General features: G+C 42.3%; 1 long non-coding RNA gene across 2 annotated transcripts in view; it reads left to right on the top strand.

The window, feature by feature from the left end:
- LOC115198599 (uncharacterized) overlaps positions 1-18702 on the top strand; it is a 44377-nt gene that overhangs the window by 12524 nt on the left and 13151 nt on the right. Inside the window, exon 1 of one of the 2 annotated variants that reach the window (XR_003879260.1) lies at positions 6277-6479. The exons of the other annotated variant lie outside the window; for it this stretch is intronic. This is a non-coding gene — a long non-coding RNA (uncharacterized LOC115198599). Of the gene's footprint in view, positions 1-6276; positions 6480-18702 lie in introns of those variants that run through there. 2 annotated transcript variants of the gene reach the window in all.

The raw sequence follows: 18702 nt of genomic DNA, 5'->3' as shown, positions 1-18702 counted from the left end.
GGGCTAGGGTCAGTCTGTTACATCTGGAGTATTCTCTTGTCTTATCCGGTGTCCTGTGTGAATGTAAATATGCTCTCTCTAATTCTCTCTTTCTCTCTTTCTTTCTTTCTTTCTTTCTCTCGGAGGACCTGAGCCCTAGGACCATGCCTCAGGACTACCTGGCATGATGACTCCTTGCTGTCCCCAGTCCACCTGGCCATGCTGCTGCTCCAGTTTCAACTGTTCTGCCTGCGGCTACGGAACCCTGACCTGTTCACCGGACGTGCTTGTTGCACCCTCGACAATTACTATGATTATTATTATTTGACCATGCTGGTCATTTACGAACATTTTAACATCTTGACCATGTTCTGTTATAATATCCACCCGGCACAGCCAGAAGAGGACTGGCCACCCCTCATAGCCTGGTTCCTCTCTAGGTTTCTTCCTAGGTTTTTGGCCTTTCTCAGGAGTTTTTCCTAGGGAGTTTTTCCCAGCCACCGTGCTTCTTTCACATGCGTTGCTTGCTGTTTGGGGTTTTAGGCTGGGTTTCTGTACAGCACTTTGAGATTTCAGCTGATGTACGAAGGGCTATATAAATAAATTTGATTTGATTATTGTTCCATGTCAGTTGGTCTTGTGAGTACCTGTGCTCTGTATCGGCTTGCGTGTTACCGTGTTATTACAGGGCTCGTCCCATGTATTTGTAAGAGGTTTACACCTCGCTCTTTGTTTTGTGTTGCAGCCCTGTTATATACACAAGTGGTTGTCTTGGGCTTCGACCCCGTCAAATTCATGACATACGCTATTTTGGGTAGAGAAATAAAAAAACTTATTTTCGTATTCCTGGGCCTGTCTCCTATCATTATACAATGTGACAGTATCGCAAACTTTCCTCAAGATCTTAAATAAGTATGCCCCATTCAAAGAATTCAGAACCAGGAACAGAGCCCGTGATTCACTCCAGACCTGACTGCCCTTGACCAGCACAAAAACATCCTGTGGTGTATTGCATTAGCATCGAATAGCCCCCACAATATGCAACTTTTCAGGGAAGTTAGGAACCAATATACACAGGCAGTTAGGAAAGCAAAGGCTAGCTTTTTCATACAAATTTGCATCCTGCAGCACAAACTCCAAAAAGTTCTGGGACACTAAAGTCCATGGAGAATAAGGGCACCTCCTACCAGCTGCCCACTGCACTGAGGCTAGAAAATACTGTCACCACTGATAAATTCACCATAATTGAGAATTTCAACAAGCAATTTTCTACAGCTTGCCATGCTTTACACCTGGCCACCACTACCCTGGTCAACAGCCCTGCACCCCCCCACCCCCAGCAACTTGCCCAAGCGTCCCCTATTTCTCCTTCACCCAAATCCAGATAGCTGGTATTAAGAGCTGCAAAATCTGGACCCCTACAAATCAGCAGGGCTAGACCATCTAGATCCTCTTTCTAAAATTATCAGGCTACATTATTGCAACCACTATTACTAGCCTGTTCAACCTCTTTCGTATCGTCTGAGATCCCTAAAGATCGGAAAGCTGCCATAGTCATCCCCCTCTTTAAAGGGGGAGACACTCTAGACCCAAACTGTTACAGACCTGTATCTATCCTACCCTGCCTTTCTAAGGTCTTCGAAAGCCAAGCTAACAAACAGATCACCGACCACTTCGAATCCCACCGTACCATCTCCGCTATGCAATCTGGTTTCCGAGCTGGTCATGGGTGCACCTCAGCCACGCTCAAGGTCCTAAACGATATCATAAACTCCATCGATAAGAGAAAATACTGTGCAGCTGTATTCATAGACCTGGCCAAGGCTTTCGACTCTGTCAATCACCACATTCTTATCGGCAGACTCAACAGCCTTGGATTCTCAAATGACTGCCTCACCTGGTTCACCAACTACTTCTCAGAGGTCAGTGTGTCAAATCGGAGGGCCTGTTGTCCAGACCTCTGGCAGTCTCTATGGGGGTGCAACAGGGTTCACTTCTTGGGCCGACTCTTTTCTCTGTATCAATGATGTCGCTCTTGCTGCTAGTGATTCTCTGATCCACCTCTATGCAGACGACACCATTCTGTATACTTCTGTCCTTTCTTTGGACACTGTTAACTAATCTCCAGACAAGCTTCAATGGCATACAACTCTCCTTCCGTGGCCTCCAAATCCAAAATTAAATGTATAATCGGCTTCCTATTTCACAACAAAGCATCCTTCACTCATGCTGCCAAACACCCTCGTAAAACTGACCATCCTACCGATCCTCGACTTCGGCGATGTCATTTACAAAATAGCCTCCAACACTCTACTCAATACACTGGATGCAGTCTCACAGTGCCATCCGTTTTTGTCACCAAAGCCCCATATACTACCCACCACTGTGACCTGTATGCTCTCTTTGGCTGGCCCTTGCTTCATATTCGTCGTCAAACCCACTGGCTCCAGGTCATCTATAAGTCTTTGCTAGGTAAAGCCCCGCCTTATCTCAGCTCACTGGTCAACATAGCAGCACGCGCTCCAGCAGGTATGTTTCACTGGTCACCCCCAAAGCCAATTCCTCCATTGGCCGCCTTTCCTTACAGTTCTCTGCTGCCAATGACTGGAACAAATTGCAAAAATCACTGAAGCTGGAGACTCATATCTCACTCACTAACTTTAAGCACCAGCTGTCAGAGCAGATCACAGATCACTGCACCTGTACATAGCCCATCTGTAAATAGCCCATCCAACTACCTCATCCCCATACTGCTATTTATTTTTGCTCCTTTGCACCCCAGTATCTGTACTTGCACATTCCAGGAGGTGCCAGGAGTTAACGATACATCGGTGTAAGGTAGGTGACAGGACATCAGACATCAGCTACAATAACCTATGCAAACAGATTGCAGTTCCTTCAGGGTTCTTTAGTCTCTTTGTTGCCTCTGATTAATGCCCTCCTTGCCTGATCTGAGTTTTGGTGGGTGGCTCTCTCTTGGCAGGTTTGTTGTGGTGCCATATTCTTTCTATTTTTAAATAATGGATTTCATGGTGCTCTGTGGGATGTTCAAAAGTTTCTATTTATTTTTAGAACCCAACCATGATCTGTGCTTCTCCACAACTTTGTCCCTGACCTGTTTGGAGAGCTCCTTGGTCATCATGGTGTCGCTTGCTTGGTGCCCCTTGCTTAGTGGTGTTGCAGACTATGGGGACCTTTCAGAACGTGTGTGTGAGTGTATGTAGTTATGTTACACTTAGATTGCACACAGGTGGACTTTAACTAATTATGTGACTTCTGAAGGTAATTAGTTGCACCAGATCTTATTTAGGGGCTTCATAGCAAAAGGGGTGAATACATATGCACGCACCACTTTTACGTCTTATTCTATTGGTTTTAAATCAATCCACAATTGTGCACCCCAATACATGTCAGACATGCTTTTAAGTTATGTACGGCTCCAGGTACACAGCATCATCAGAAAGGAAAGGGAGACAACACAAGTCTTACAACACTCTGAAAGTGAAGTGCACACTATTGGCTGAGGATGCCTGCAAGGAGAGAAGCGAGAACAGAACACTCCCAATCTACTACTAGACCGCAGATTAATCCAATCCGTAGAAGAGCATCCAGACAAACCATAACTACCCGAATCAATGCCCCTGTAAGAGAAGCAAAACCAGAGGACCAACCTGAGGAGAGAGAATCAGAGGAAGAATACTCACCTGTTGAGCGAGCAATGCCCAGAGAGCAACCGTGGAGAATATACCCGACCTACACAGGAAGACCGTCTAACAACAACCCCCCGGAACAAATGACCCTCAGACTTACCCAGTCAGAAGACCTACATGAGACCAAAAACCCATTCACACACTTGCATACCAGTAACTAGGCCAGCCATCAGTCCAACCACACACAGAAGGTAATACTGTTAGGGTTTATGGGGCACCGCCTATGCCATTTTGGGGATTCCCGTCTCACTATATCCAACCACCTTCGACACCTTATTCACCTTCATACTTACCATCAACACCTTACCACACCTTACACTTACCCTATACACTGATTATACCAAGCATTCGGCACACCTTCCTAATATTGAGTTGCACCTCCCCACTTTTTTCCTCAGAACAGCCTCAATTCGTTGGGGCATGCACTCTACAAGGTGTTGGAAGTGTTCCACAGGGATGCTAGCCCATGTTGACTCCAATGCTTCCCAAAGTTGTGTCAAGTTGGTTAGATGTCCTTTGGATGGTGGACCATTCTTGATAGACACGGGAAACTTGAGTGTAGAAAAACCCTGCAGTGTTGCACTTCTTGACACAAACCGGTGCTCCTGGCACATACTATCATACCCTGTTCCAAGGCACTTAAATATTTTGTCTTGCCCATTCACCCTCTGAATGGCACACATACACAGTCCATGTCAGATTGTGCGGCAGGTAGCCTAGTGGTTAGAGCGTTGGGCCAGTAACCGAAAGGTTGCTGGATCCAATCCCTGAGCTGACATGGTAAAAATGTCATTCTTCCCCTGAACAAGGCAGTTAAACCCACTGTTCCTAGGCTGTCATTGTAAATATGAATTTGTTCTTAAGTGACTTGCCTAGTCAAAAAAATTATAATAATGTCTCAAGGCTTAACAATCATCCTTTAACTTGTCTCCTCCCCTTCAATCAGTGTAGATGAAGTGGATTTAACAAATGCCACCAATAAGGTGTCATAGCTTTCACTTGGTCATTCTATGTTGGCCGTCATTGTAAGTAAGCCGTCATTATAAATAAGAATTTGTTCTTAACCTCTACGGGCCACGGGGGCAGTATTGAGAATTTTGAAAAAAATATGTGGCAATTTTTAACTGCCTCCTACACCAACTCAGAAGCTAGGATATGCATATTATTAACACATTCGGATAGAAAACACTCTGAATTTTCTAAAACAGTTTGAATGGTGTCTGTAAGTATAACAAAACTCATATTGCAGGCAAAAACCTGTGAAAAATAGATTAAAAAAAATGAGAATTTTGTGACTGTACTATTTAGTGTCATTGTTTTAAAGATACCACAGTGAGAAAGGATTCAGTTCGCAACTCCTACTGCTTCCACTAGATGTCAACGATCTTTAGAAAGTTGTTGGAAGCATCTGTGATGAATACAGACCGAATAAGAAAGCTTACAAGTTGACACGTCATCACTTCATTTTTTGCGCCTGCGCATGAATCTGAGAAGAGTGCCTTTGTCATTATCGTTTATTCTAGACACTTGATAGGTTGTGTGAAAATATTACTGATGTTTACTGATGTTTCACGTTAAAAATGGACCAAAAGATTAATGATGAACAACGTTTGACATGTTTAAACAAACGTAAATAGATTATTTACTAGGTTTTCTTTAGCTTTTTGACGTGACTTTACACTGCCCACCTCATTTTGTGGGAGCCTACTGAACGCTAACTATTTGGACATAAATTATGAACTTTGTCAAAAGAAACCACATTTGTTCTGGACCTGGGATCTCTGGCAGCGCCTTCTGATGGAGATAATCAAAGGTAAGGGGATATTTAGAATGTTATTATCGATATTAGATGATGCTAATGCTAACGGTATAGCTTAGCTTAGCTTAGCATATAGCTTATTGTTGTTAGCATAGGACCCAGTTTATGCTAAATGTGATTTCCCAGTAAAGTTATTTTGAGATCTGGCCATTCGGTAGCAATTACGAGATGATAATATATTATTCTTTGAATGACAATATTATAATTTACCAATGTTTTCGAATAGTAATTCCGTGATTTGTAATGCTGGATTCACTGGGTGCATTCGAGCCGAAAAAAATTCTGAATTTCACCGCGACTGTAAATGCTGTTTTTGGATATAAATATGAACTTGATGGAACTAAAAATGCATGTATTGTATAACATAATGTCCTATGAGTGTCATCTGATGCAGATTGTCAAAGGTAAGTGCATAATTCTAGCTAGTTTTCTGTCTGTTGATGCCCTTCTTTGAATTGGCTAAACATTACACGCAGCTATTGTCAATGTACTCTCCTCACATAACCTAACTTTATGCATTCTCCGTAATGCCTCTGAAAATCGGACAGCGTGGTTAGATTTAGGAGATATATCTTTCAAATGGAGGAAAATAGTTGATTATTTGATTTTTTGAAATGATTACTCTTGCAGTTTTGAATTCCCCGCCATGGTCACATGACAATGAATCCCAATACCGGGATAAGATCGGGATAAGATCCTCAACAGGTTAACTGACTTGCCTAGTTAAATAAATAAAATAAAATGTCATGGATTTCCATTGGAAATTGTTTGCCTGTTGCCGCCAGCAGGGGGCGAGCTAGGAGCGTAAGTGCAGCGGTTTGCGACGTCTCCCCTCGAACACTAGAGGAAGACGCATCTGATAACCTTAACCGTTTCCTCCTGTCTCCCTTTTTTATTTCTTCTGTTTAACAGAAACACATTGTCTGCACATTAGTCCCCGCCACCTGGGACCTGTAACATGCTCCCGGCAAGTATGGACCGTTTTGCAGATCTAAGATCAATATTATAAAATGTGTGTGTGCAATTTCTGGGATCACCCGTACATAAAATGTATGGACGCATGAATGTAAGTTGATTTGGTTGAAAGCACCTGCTAAATGGCGTGTGTGTGTGTTAGTGAGACATTGACCTAGAGGTGTGTACTATAGTAGAGAGAATATATCCAGGAAATGCATGTATAACAAATGATTAGACAAATTCTGGGTTAGCAGTAAGAAAAAGGGGTCAGGACGGGTGGTGCAAACAGAGTGTGCATCCCAAATGGCACCCTATCCCTTACAAGGCTCTGCCATTTGGGACATAGGCAGAGTTCTTCTGTTGGGAAAGTTAGGTATCGACTTCAGAGCACAAACAAGCTTGCATGACAGAGTGACCTTGTTGGGAATATTTTAAACCATTTTCATTTTAAATGGAACCGATTTTGAATGTAGCTATTTGTAGTAGTAAAATAAAAGGCTGTACCACCACCGGTCCGTGTAACGCTTATCAGTCTAATACACTCGTTAAATTTGAATAATTTCAGTCCCAGGTCTCTTCGCAGTAAAACAGTTTCTTAATTTGGTTGAGCGTGCTTATAACGCACCGTGGTCATTTTAATAGAGTGTATGCCTATAGTCTGAAGTTGCCAGGGTGAAACTTGGTGGGTGTGTGTGAGAGATTTCTCCTCCAAAGCTCCCAATTCATTTACCACTTTGGATGAACAGGGTCTCACCCTGCACACTGTAATAGTACTGTCCACTGGAACCACGTATTTAGAAATCACCCAGTTTTCCTAACCACACCAATATTTCTACTTTCATTTTTCAAACGACAAGGTACATTTGAAAATTGGAAAAGCAAAATGTCAATTTTACAGGGTAGAAAAAGTGAACATTTTTAAGTTTCTAGTATTCCATTCATTTCACAAGTGGATAAGAAAATGTAGAAATTTAAACTTTGAAACTATTATTCAATTTGAACATTGGTTTGATAAGCGTTACACACACCCACCACAGATGGGTAATGATAATTTAGGATAATGTCAATGTTTACTGCTATTTACATAATACATTTTTCAAAAGTAATGAATAAACATGAATACATTATACATTTCACCTTCAACCAATATAAAAATGTATCAGACAAATGTTGAATGTTTCTTCCTTCCTCTTCTAAAATTCCATTCCAAACAGTTGGAGGACAAAGCCATCTAGAGGTATGAGGGTAGAACATTTCCATGGCAACTACATGTGTGCCAGTAGCCCATGGCAACAAGCAGCAGCAGTCAGGTTCCATTCCCCTAAGAATTGTATAGGTAGCTGTCACTCATGTCTGAATAGCACACTTATGTTCTTCTGTCATACCGGTATGTCAACAATATCAACTTAATGACACTTGACTGCACGGTGGCCTGGTGCAGTCACAATAATCTGGAACTCAACACAGACAAAACTGTGGTTGACTTCAGAAAACCCCGGCTGGTCATCGGCTGCCACCTGCCCTCCATCAAGGTCACGACTCCAAATCAACTCCAAATGCACGACTCCAAATAACATTTTATTCATCACATACGTTGTAAACAACCGGTGTGGACTAACAGTGAAATACTTGAAATCCTTCCAAGGCAAGAAAGTGTGCAGGAAAGATCATCGCTGACCCCGGTCATCCCCTTTTCCAAAAACTATCCTCTGGCAGGCGGTTTAGGTCAATCATGACCAAAATCACCCGCCACCTGATCAGTTTCTTTCCCCGTGCTGTGGCCCTCACCAACTGGCCATTTGGCCCATAGAGAATAAAGGACCATGCACTCTACGCTGCTCACCGCATCAAGCAATCTGTGAACTGTACACAAAATATGCACTCTGTTCATCCATCTGCATTTAGATATATTTATACCTATTGTGCATATTAACTCTATATCCACTTGTGATGAAGCCGGCCGTTGCTTGTCACATAACAAATTTGAAAAGGTAGACTGGAACAGGATTTACGAAAAATTGAGTTTTATTTGGAATAAATAATAATACATACAACTGACTTAAAACAGGAGAATTAAGGGGGCTAAAAACAAGGATTAAAATGAAATGTAAAGAACCTATAGATTTTTTTTTGGACAAGACGTACTCCTAGGGGTTTTCTCGTTTGGGCAAAAGACCATCCTCCGTCATCTCTCCACCGTCCTCTCTCCTCCTTGACCTGGGAGCCGATAAGTGGTCGAGGAGTGTGTAAATTCGTTAGTAGGCAAACAGAAGAGTGTCCTACCCTTCTTGATAGCCACCTTTCATCAAAGAGTTTTGAAATCTGCAAACATTTTGAAAAGCATGCACAAGTTTGAAAACAATATGCTACTTATTGTTTTATCTATAAAATGTCTTGCACAACTAAATTAATTTGTTTTGATCACTTTGCACATTTATTTTGGGATCCAACCCTGTAGACGTCATTTACGTATTTTATTTTTTTCCACCTTTATTTAACCAGGCAGGCCAGTTGAGAACAAGTTCTCATTTTCAACTGCGACCTGGGAATGAATTGTGAGTGGAGAAGGAAAGTCTATTTCAAGTGAGCGCATTTCCATCCATGTTCACTCTCCTCACTGACTCTCCTCGATTAACTTTGACCTTTTTCAAAGGAGGTGAGAGAGGATGAAGGTGAGCAAACCTAATCAAGCATCCTCCTTATCTAACCTAACAATGACATGCGCCTACACACCTTTATCCACCTGCAAATGATCAGGCCTAATTGGTAGGAGGGGCTTGCACATTAACCAATGCCTATCAACATACATGAAAAACACACTGATATACAATTAAATAGACTGCTTGGGTGAAATGATAAAAACAAATTCAACTATGGAAAACATAAGAAAATGGAATGAATACAGGATCCTGAAATACACATACACAACATGATGGAAAGGACAATAAAACAGTGTATTTTGGGTGAAGAGCATAGCTTCACGCCACTGTATATTTGTATATACACTGCTCATTATCTTATAGCTAGCACTATATTCACATTATATGATGTACAGTACCAGTCAAACGTTTGGACACAGCTACTCATTCAAGGGTTTTTCTTTATTTTGACTATTTTCTACATTGTAGAATAATAGTGAAGACATCAAAACTATGAAATAACACATATGGAATCATGAAGTAACCAAAAAAGTGTTACACAAATTAAAATATATCTTAGATGTTAGAAACTTCAAAGTAGCCACCCTTTTGCCTTGATGACAGCTTTGCATACTCTTGGCATTCTCTCAACCAGCTTCACCTGGAATGACTTCCAACAGTCTTGAAGGAGTTCCCACATATGCTGAGAACTTGTTGGCTGCTTTTCCTTCGCACTACGGTCGAACTCATCCCAAACCATCTCAATTGGGTTGAGGTCGGGTAATTGTGGAGGCCAGGTCATCTGATGCGGCCCTATATCACTCTCCTTCTTGGTCAAATAGCCCTTACACAGCCTGGAGGTGTGTTGGGTCATTGTCCTGTTGAAAAACAAATGATAGTCCCACTAAGCGCAAACCAGATGGGATGGCGTAGGGCTGCAGAATGCTGTGGTAGCCATGCTGGTTAAGTGTGCCTTGAATTCTAAATAAATCACTGACAGTGTCACCAGCGAAGTACCCCCACACATCACACCTCCTCTTCCATGCGTCACAGTGGGAACCACACATGCAGAGATCATCTATTCACCTACTCTGCGTCTCACAAAGACACAGCAGTTGGAAACAAAAATCTCAAATTTGGACTCATCAGACCAAAGAACAGGTCAAATGTCCATTGTTTGTATTTCTTGGCCCAAGCAAGTCTCTTCTTATTATTGGTGTTCTTTAGAAATATACTGCTCAAAAAAATAACGGGAACACTTAAACAACACATCCTAGATCTGAATGAAAGAAATAATCTTATTAAATACTTTTTTCTTTACATAGTTGAATGTGCTGACAACAAAATCACACAAAAATAATCAGTGGAAATCCAATTTATCAACCCATGGAGGTCTGGATTTGGAGTCACACTCAAAATTAAAGTGGAAAACCACACTACAGGCTGATCCAACTTTGATGTAATGTCCTTAAAACAAGTCAAAATGAGGCTCCGTCGTGTGTGTGGCTTCCACGTGCCTGTATGACCTCCCTAAAACGCCTGGGCATGCTCCTGATGAGGTGGCGGATGGTCTCCTGAGGGATCTCCTCCCAGACCTGGACGAAAGCATCCGCCAACTCCTGGACAGTCTGTGGTGCAACGTGGCGTTGGTGGATGGAGCGAGACATGATGTCCCAGATGTGCTCAATTGGACCCGGGTCTGGGGAACAGGCGGGCCAGTCCATAGCATCAATGCCTTCCTCTTGCAGGAACTGCTGACACACTCCAGCCACATGAGGTCTAGCATTGTCTTGCATTAGGAGGAACCCAGGGCCAACCGCACCAGCATATGGTCTCACAAGGGGTCTGAGGATCTCACCTCGGTACCTAATGGCAGTCAGGCTACCTCTGGCGAGCACATGGAGGGCTGTGCGGCCCCCCAAAGAAATGCCACCCCACACCATGACTGACCCACCGCCAAACCGGTCATGCTGGAGGATGTTGCAGGCAGCAGAACGTTCTCCACGGCGTCTCCAGACTGTCACGTCTGTCACGTGCTCAGTGTGAACCTGCTTTCATCTGTGAAGAGCACAGGGCGCCAGTGGCGAATTTGCCAATATAGGTGTTCTCTTGCAAATGCCAAACGTCCTGCACGGTGTTGGGCTGTAAGCACAACCCCCACCTGTGGACGTCGGGCCCTCATACCACCCTCATGGAGTCTGTTTCTGACCGTTTGAGCAGACACATGCACATTTGTGGCCTGCTGGAGGTCATTTTGCAGGGCTCTGGCAGTGCTTCTCCTGCTCCTCCTTGCACAAAGGCGGAGGTAGCAGTCCTGCTGCTGAGTTGTTGTCCTCCTACGGCCTCCTCCATGCCTCCTGATGTACTGGCCTGTCTCCTGGTAGCGCCTCCATGCTCTGGACACTACACTGACAGACACAGCAAACCTTCTTGCCACAGCTCGCATTGATGTGCCATCCTGGATGAGCTGCACTACCTGAGCCACTTGTGTGGGTTGTAGACTCCGTCTCATGCTACCACTAGAGTGAAAGCACCGCCAGCATTCAAAAGTGACCAAAACATCAGCCAGGAAGCATAGGAACTGAGAAGTGGTCTGTGGTCCCCACCTGCAGAACCACTCCTTTATTGGGGGTGTCTTGCTAATTGCCTATAATTTCCACCTGTTGTCTATTACATTTGCATAACAGCATGTGAAATTTATTGTCAATCAGTGTTGCTTCCTAAGTGGACAGTTTGATTTCACAGAAGTGTGATTGACTTGGAGTTACATTGTGTTGTTTAAGTGTTCCCTTTATTTTTTTTGAGCAGTGTAGTTTCTTTGCAGCAAATCGACTGAGTGGTGCAGCGGTCTACAGACCCTGGTTTGATTCCAGGCTGTATCACAACTGGCCGTGATTGGGAGTCCCATAGGTTTGGTTAAGGTTTGGCCGGGGTAGGCTGTCATTGTAAATAAGAATTTGTTCTTTTAACTGACTTGTCTAGTTAAATAAAGGTAAAATATTTTTATAAATGAAGGCGTGATTCACGCGGTCACCTCTGAACAGTTGATGTTGAGATGTGTCTGTTACATGAACTCTGTGAAGCATTTATTTGGGTTGCAATTTCTGAGAGTGGTAACTCTAATGAACTTATCCTCTGCAGCAGAGGAAACTCCGGATCTTCCTTTCCTGTGGCAGTCATCATGAGAGCCAGTTTCATCATAGCGGTTGATGTTTTTTGCGACTACACTTGAAGAAACTTTCAAAGTTCTTGAAATTTTCCGTATTGACTGACCTTCATGTCTTAAAGTAATGATGTACCGTCATTTCTCTTTGCTTATTTGAACTGTTCTTGCCATAATTTGGACTTGGTCTTTTACCAAATAGGGCTATCTTCTGTATACCACCCCAACCTTGTCACAAAACAACTGATTGGCTAAAACGCATTAAGGAATAAAATTCCACAAATCAACTTTTAACAAGGCACACCTGTTAATTGAAATGCATTCCAAGTGACTACTTCATGAAGCTGGTTGAGAGAATGCCAAGATTGTGCAAAGCTGTTATCAAGGCAAAGGGTGGCGACTTTGAAGAATCTCAAATCTAAAATATCTATTGATTTGTTTAACACTTTTTTGGTTACTAAACTCAGCAAAAAAAGAAATGTCCTCTCACTGTCAACTGTGTTTATTTTCAGCAAACTTAACATGTGTAAATATTTGGATGAACATAACGAGATTCAACAACTGAGACAAAAACTGAACAAGTTCCACAGACATGTGACTAACAGAAATGGAATAATGTGTCCCTGAACAAAGGGGGGGGGGGCTCAAAATCAAAAGTAACAGTCAGTATCTGGTGTGGCCACCAGCTGCATTAAGTACTGCAGTGCATCTCCTCCTCATGGACTGCATCAGATTTGCCAGTTATTGCTGTGAGATATTACCCCATTCTTCCACCAAGAGTGTGATGTTCGGATGTACCGATCCTGTGCAGGTGTTGTTACATGTGGTCTGCCACTCGAGGACGATCAGCTGTCCGTCCTGTCTCCTGGAGCGCTGTCTTAGGCGTCTCACAATACGGACATTGCAATTTATTGCCCTGGCCACATCTGCCGTCCTCATGCCTCCTTGAAGCATGCCTAAGGCACGCTCACACAGATGAGCAGGGACCCTGGGCATCTTTCTAATGGTGTTTTTTTAGAGTCAGTAGAAAGGCCTCTTTAGTGTCCTAAGTTTTTGTAACTGTGACCTTAATTGCCTACCGTCTGTAAGCTGTTAGTGTCTTCACGACCGTTTCACAGGTGCATGTTCATTAATTGTTTATGGTTCATTGAACAAGCATGGGAAACAGTGTTCAACCCTTTACAATGAAGATCTGTGAAGTTAATTGGATTTTTATGAATTATCTTTGAAAGACAGGGTCCTGAAAAAGGGACGTTTTTTTGTTGTTGCTGAGTTTACCTGATTCTATATGTGTTATTTCATAGTTTTGATGTCTTCACTATCATTCTAAAATGTAGAAAATTGTAAAAATAAAGAAAACCCTTGAATGAGTAGGTGTCTCCAAACTTTTGACTGGTACTGTATATAAACTTTGTGCAAACTCCTCTGTCTGTCTTTATTGTCTCTAAATGTTGTCTGGCACTAGCAGCACAATATCCCCAATTATAATTCAGAGTATCTGTAAATGTACTTGGCAAATAAAGGTGATTCTGATTCTGATTGACACACTATTGAAGAGAATGAGGCCTTTGACATTCTAACACTTGACAATTCCCAGTCAGTGACTTAACTGAATGTTTGACTCCAAAACCACATGTTGGTGTCAATAGCAGTCTGTTATGCTATTTGGATTAGGCAGGTAGAATAGTATTGAACCTAAATATCTGGCAGTCATGTAATTTGCATCAAAGCTTTTTTTATCATCTCTTCAAAATGAAATCTCTCTATTTGGAAGAAAACATCTAGTCCAATCAGTCCATGATGATGTTTTGTGAACAAAAATATAAATGCAACATGTAAAGTGTTGGTCCCATGTTTCATGAGCAGAATTAAGATACCAGAAATGTTCCATGCTCACAAAAAGCTTATTACTCTAAAATGTTGTGGACAAATTTGTTTACATCCCTATTAGTTAGCATTTCTCCTTTGCCAAGATAATCCATCCACCTGACAGGTGTGGCATATTAAGAAGCTGATTAAACAGCATGATAATTACACAGGTGCACCTTGTGCTTTGGAGAGCTCCTTGGTCTTCATGGTGCCGCTTGCTTGATGGTGCCCCTTAGAACAGGTGTATATATGAGATCATGTGACAGATCATGTGACACATAGATTGCACACAGGTGGACTAATTATGTGACTTCTGAAGGTAATTGGTTGCACCAGATCTTATTTAGGGGCTTCATAGCAAAGGGGGTGAATACATATGCACGCACCACTTTTCCATTTTATTTTTTTTGTATAATTTTTTTTAACAAGTAATTTTTTTCATTTCACTTCACCAATTTGGACTATTTTGTGTATGTCCATTACATGAAATCCAAATAAAAATCAATTTAAATTACATCTTATAATGCAACAAAATAGGAAAAACGTCAACGGGAATTAATACTTTTGCAAGGCAATGTAAACCCTTAATACATGAGACGAAAGGTCCCTAGTGGACTGACAAAATATGGTGACTTATACACTTATATATACTTATAAAAGGACACTTATCGTGAATACTTTCTAGGACTGGTCTCACAATCATTTTATTTTCACACAAACCGTCGCCCGTTTGGAATAAGAAATCATGAATGTATTTATGTGTTAATGCTGTTCACTGTTTCTCTGTCAGAACTAGCCCTCCTTCAGAAGAATGTTGGTTTGGCCTTTCAGCGGCATGCTTGTAAAGCTCGTGTCCAAAAGGGGGATCCCCACTTTTCCATCTTCTTACTTCTGTTCACTCTGGACGCTGCTCCTATGGTGATGGTTGGCCAGCCATGTCAACAGTTCCCCTCGGTGATGAAATTAGGAGCATACAGTTATTGGAAACTCATAGTTGGATGGCATGGTTTGCAGCATAGTATGACGGTCCCACCTCAATTCGCTTTTCTCGATATCTGACTTAGGGCAGCTTAACAGCCGTACCAGTGATTGTCTGGGAAGTGAGCTTCTAGCCTACACCTCGTGTTGATTATTCAGGATTCAAGATTCAGACCACTTTACTCACACAGCAACCTGGCAATTGTGGGCCTTAAAAGGACCTTTGAGTCCTTTTAAGCACTCTGGTCGAAAAGGACGGTTCCATCACACTGACACACTCTTCTGACCTCAATCAGGGCGTGGCTATTTAATGTGCAAAGGATATGATTAGAGGTTATCTCTTATGACTCCTAAAACCACATTCCTATCTTACCAAAAACACTTTCATTATTTTGGATGAAAACTTGACAGATAAAGGGGTATCCTTTCCAAGTTACAGTATTTTGTCCATGCAGCTTTTAATGACATCACAAAACGATAACAATATGACATTAGTTTCCTACATCTCCCCACTGACCATTCCCCATTCTTTATGTTAGAATTACTGTTCCATTATCCACTTTTTGAGGACAAAGGAGAAAGAGAAAGAAGAGTCTCCCTCTCTTGTAATTTACAACAGGGTGTGAACGGTCGACCATCCAGCAGCTCCACCTCTCCCCTCTGTGGGAGAGAGAGAGGCCTGGTTACTGGTATTCAGCAGCTCCCCCCCTCCCCATTCTGATCTGACCCACTCTGATCCTCACAGGACAGTCATGACACCGCCAATATCCAGCAACTTCACACAGCCATTGAATAGGAGTGGGACAACATGGCCACAATCAACAGTCTGATCAACTCTATGTGAAGGAGATGTGTTGCGCTGCATTAGGCAAATGGTGGTCACACCAGATACTGACTGGTTTTCTGAATCACGCCTCTAGTTTCTTTTTTAAGGTATCTCTAACCAACAGATGCATATCTGTCACAACGTCCACAGAAGGTGGCGCCTCTCCCCTTTCGGGCGGCGCTCGGCGTCGCCGGCCTACTAGCTGCCACCGATCCTCTTTTCTGTTTCGTTTGGTGATGTCCGTTTAGGTTAGCACCTGTTTTGGGTTAGGTCATTAGTGGGGTTATTTAGTCTGTCTGGTTTTGGTTTGGGGTTGTGCGGGATTCATTTTGTTTCGTCCTACACAGGTTGGGGATTTGATTATGCTCCACTGTGCTGCATTTTAGGCATGAGGGTCTGCTGGGCTGCGTCCCAACTCATTTTGGATTTTATTCCTATTGTTTTGTACCCTACCCTGCCTTGGATTTTTTGACTTATTCCATTAAACATGTGTTTCACGTAGTTCTGTCACCTGCGCCTGACTTCACCCCTCCTACACATTAGAGACGGCTTCTGACAATATCTGTATTCCCAGTCATGTAAAATTCATAGATTAGGGGCTATTGAATTTATTTCAATTGATGGATTTCCTTATATGAACTGTATCTCATTAAATCTTTGAAATTGTAGCATGTTGTGTTTATATTCTTGTTCACAGTAACTTCAATGCCAACCTTGATTATCAAGCCATTCATGCATCCTCATGAATAGGCCTACACTCTTAGAAAAAAGGGTTCCAAAAGGGTTCTTCGGCTGTCCCCATAGCGGAACTATTTTGGGTTCTCTGGTAGAACTCTTTTGGGTTCCATGTTAAGTGTTCTACATGGAACCCAAAACGTTTCTTCCTGGAACCAAAAGGGTTCTACCTGGTACCAAAAAGGGGATATTCAAAGGGTTCTCCTATGGGGACAGCCAGAAATCTAGATAGCACCTTTTTTTCTAAGAGCGTACTCAAGTACTCTCCATCACATAAGGTCCGCCTCAATATATCAATAGATAGACCGGAAGAGGGGCGATAAATGTCACAATGTGCGTTAATTAAGGACACTACACCGGAGAGTCTCGGTAGCCTATGCCTCAATATGTACTGAGAACAAAATAAGTTGTGGATGATGTACCAAAAAACTGTACGTTTGTATCTCAGTCTTTTAAAACACTTGTTTTCAATGAGCATCGTTTTGATACCATGATATTTGTTCACGGAAGCAAAACCGGGCTCCCTATTTTCTAAACGTTATTACATTTTTTTAGAATATTTTATTTTTGTTCTATTCTTTATTTTCACTCCATATACATATGAACAACAACTTACAGACACACACAAACAATGACTATATCTCATCTTCCCAGACCCAAGCTGTATCAATTTGTTTTTCCTCGGTCGCCCATGGTATTTCAATAATAAATAATACTATTTTTCCATTGTGTTAATGATGCGGTGGCATTGGTTTCCAAAGTTTAAGTATACGTTTTTTCAAGATGAGTGATAAGAGAATAGTCCAGCCCATTGGGTATCTACACCCCCATATGCCATGTCTTGAAATAGGCAGACAGACGGATTAAAAGTACATTTACATTGTCATACCAGACTTTATAGCATCCCCAGAAAGTATGGATTATTGAGTCATTATTAGAGTAGTTTTACACTTAAGACATGACTCTGCCGTTGTGCTGTAGAATTTGTGAATTTTGTATAAAGATTCGATACATTTGTTTATACTGGATTAAGCGTACATTTTCGTTAACTTTAATTTCGTTAGTTAGTCGGCACCCCCTACCCCAGATGGCTTATGACCTGTTCATATGCTATGCCAAAAATCTATAGAATAACAGGAAATTAGCTGTAATACTGCAAAGTCAAAATGTATAGAATAGCAGAAAATGTGCTTTAAAAATACAAAAATGTCTAGAAGAGCATGATATTAGCTATGAAACTGCACATTTACTCTCTAACCCATGGCGATATGTGTAGAATTGCAGTAAATTAGCTGGGGGGGGGGGGTGGACTTGTTCAGAACTTGCGGGGGGCCCTGTGAAACCGGTACTCCACTTGTCACAATGTCTATGTAATTTACACAACACTGGAGAGAGCCTCAATATGCAGGGGCAATATGCAGGGGCACCAAAGTAGCAGGGGAACCGAATGTCAAATGAATTTACACTACACCTGAGAAAGCCTCCAACTCGGGGCCAACCACTATGGGCTGGCAGCAGCCTACACAGATGTAACGCAGCACGCACAGGTAGACGATCCCAGATAGTCCCACGGTTAGAAACAGGAGTAGGAGACTGAGGTAAGACTGGGTAGGTGGGCCAGGTAGGCCAGATGGTATCTGGGTCAGGGGGAGTGAGATGTCGTCGTTGATGTCGAGGATGGGTGGAAGAAGGTCAGTGTTTTGTGCTGGGAAAGGAGAAAAGTGTAGGAAGGGAAAGAAGAGAGAGGGAGAGAGAATGGGTTGGGGAGAAATGAGAGAAACAGAGAGAATGAGAACAACAGAGGAGTAAAAGTTTGGGTAGGAGGTTAGGAAATTGAAAATATTGGGGGTGGGGGGGTGAGTGGAGAAACAGGAAGGAGACAATAAGAGAGGGGAGGGCTAAGTAGAAAAGCGAGCAAGAGAGAAAAGGATGTGAAATTGAGGTTGGTGGTCAAGAGGTAACAAATAAAAAACAGACATTGAGGCACAGAAAAATTATTTGGGCAGGGACATGGGCTAATACATTCT

Source organism: Salmo trutta, chromosome 8 (genome assembly GCF_901001165.1).
Source record: "Salmo trutta chromosome 8, fSalTru1.1, whole genome shotgun sequence".
Classification (NCBI taxonomy): Eukaryota; Metazoa; Chordata; class Actinopteri; order Salmoniformes; family Salmonidae; genus Salmo; species Salmo trutta.
The sequence above is the reverse complement of the archived record's forward strand: the minus strand, read 5'-3'. Positions and strand labels throughout refer to the sequence as shown.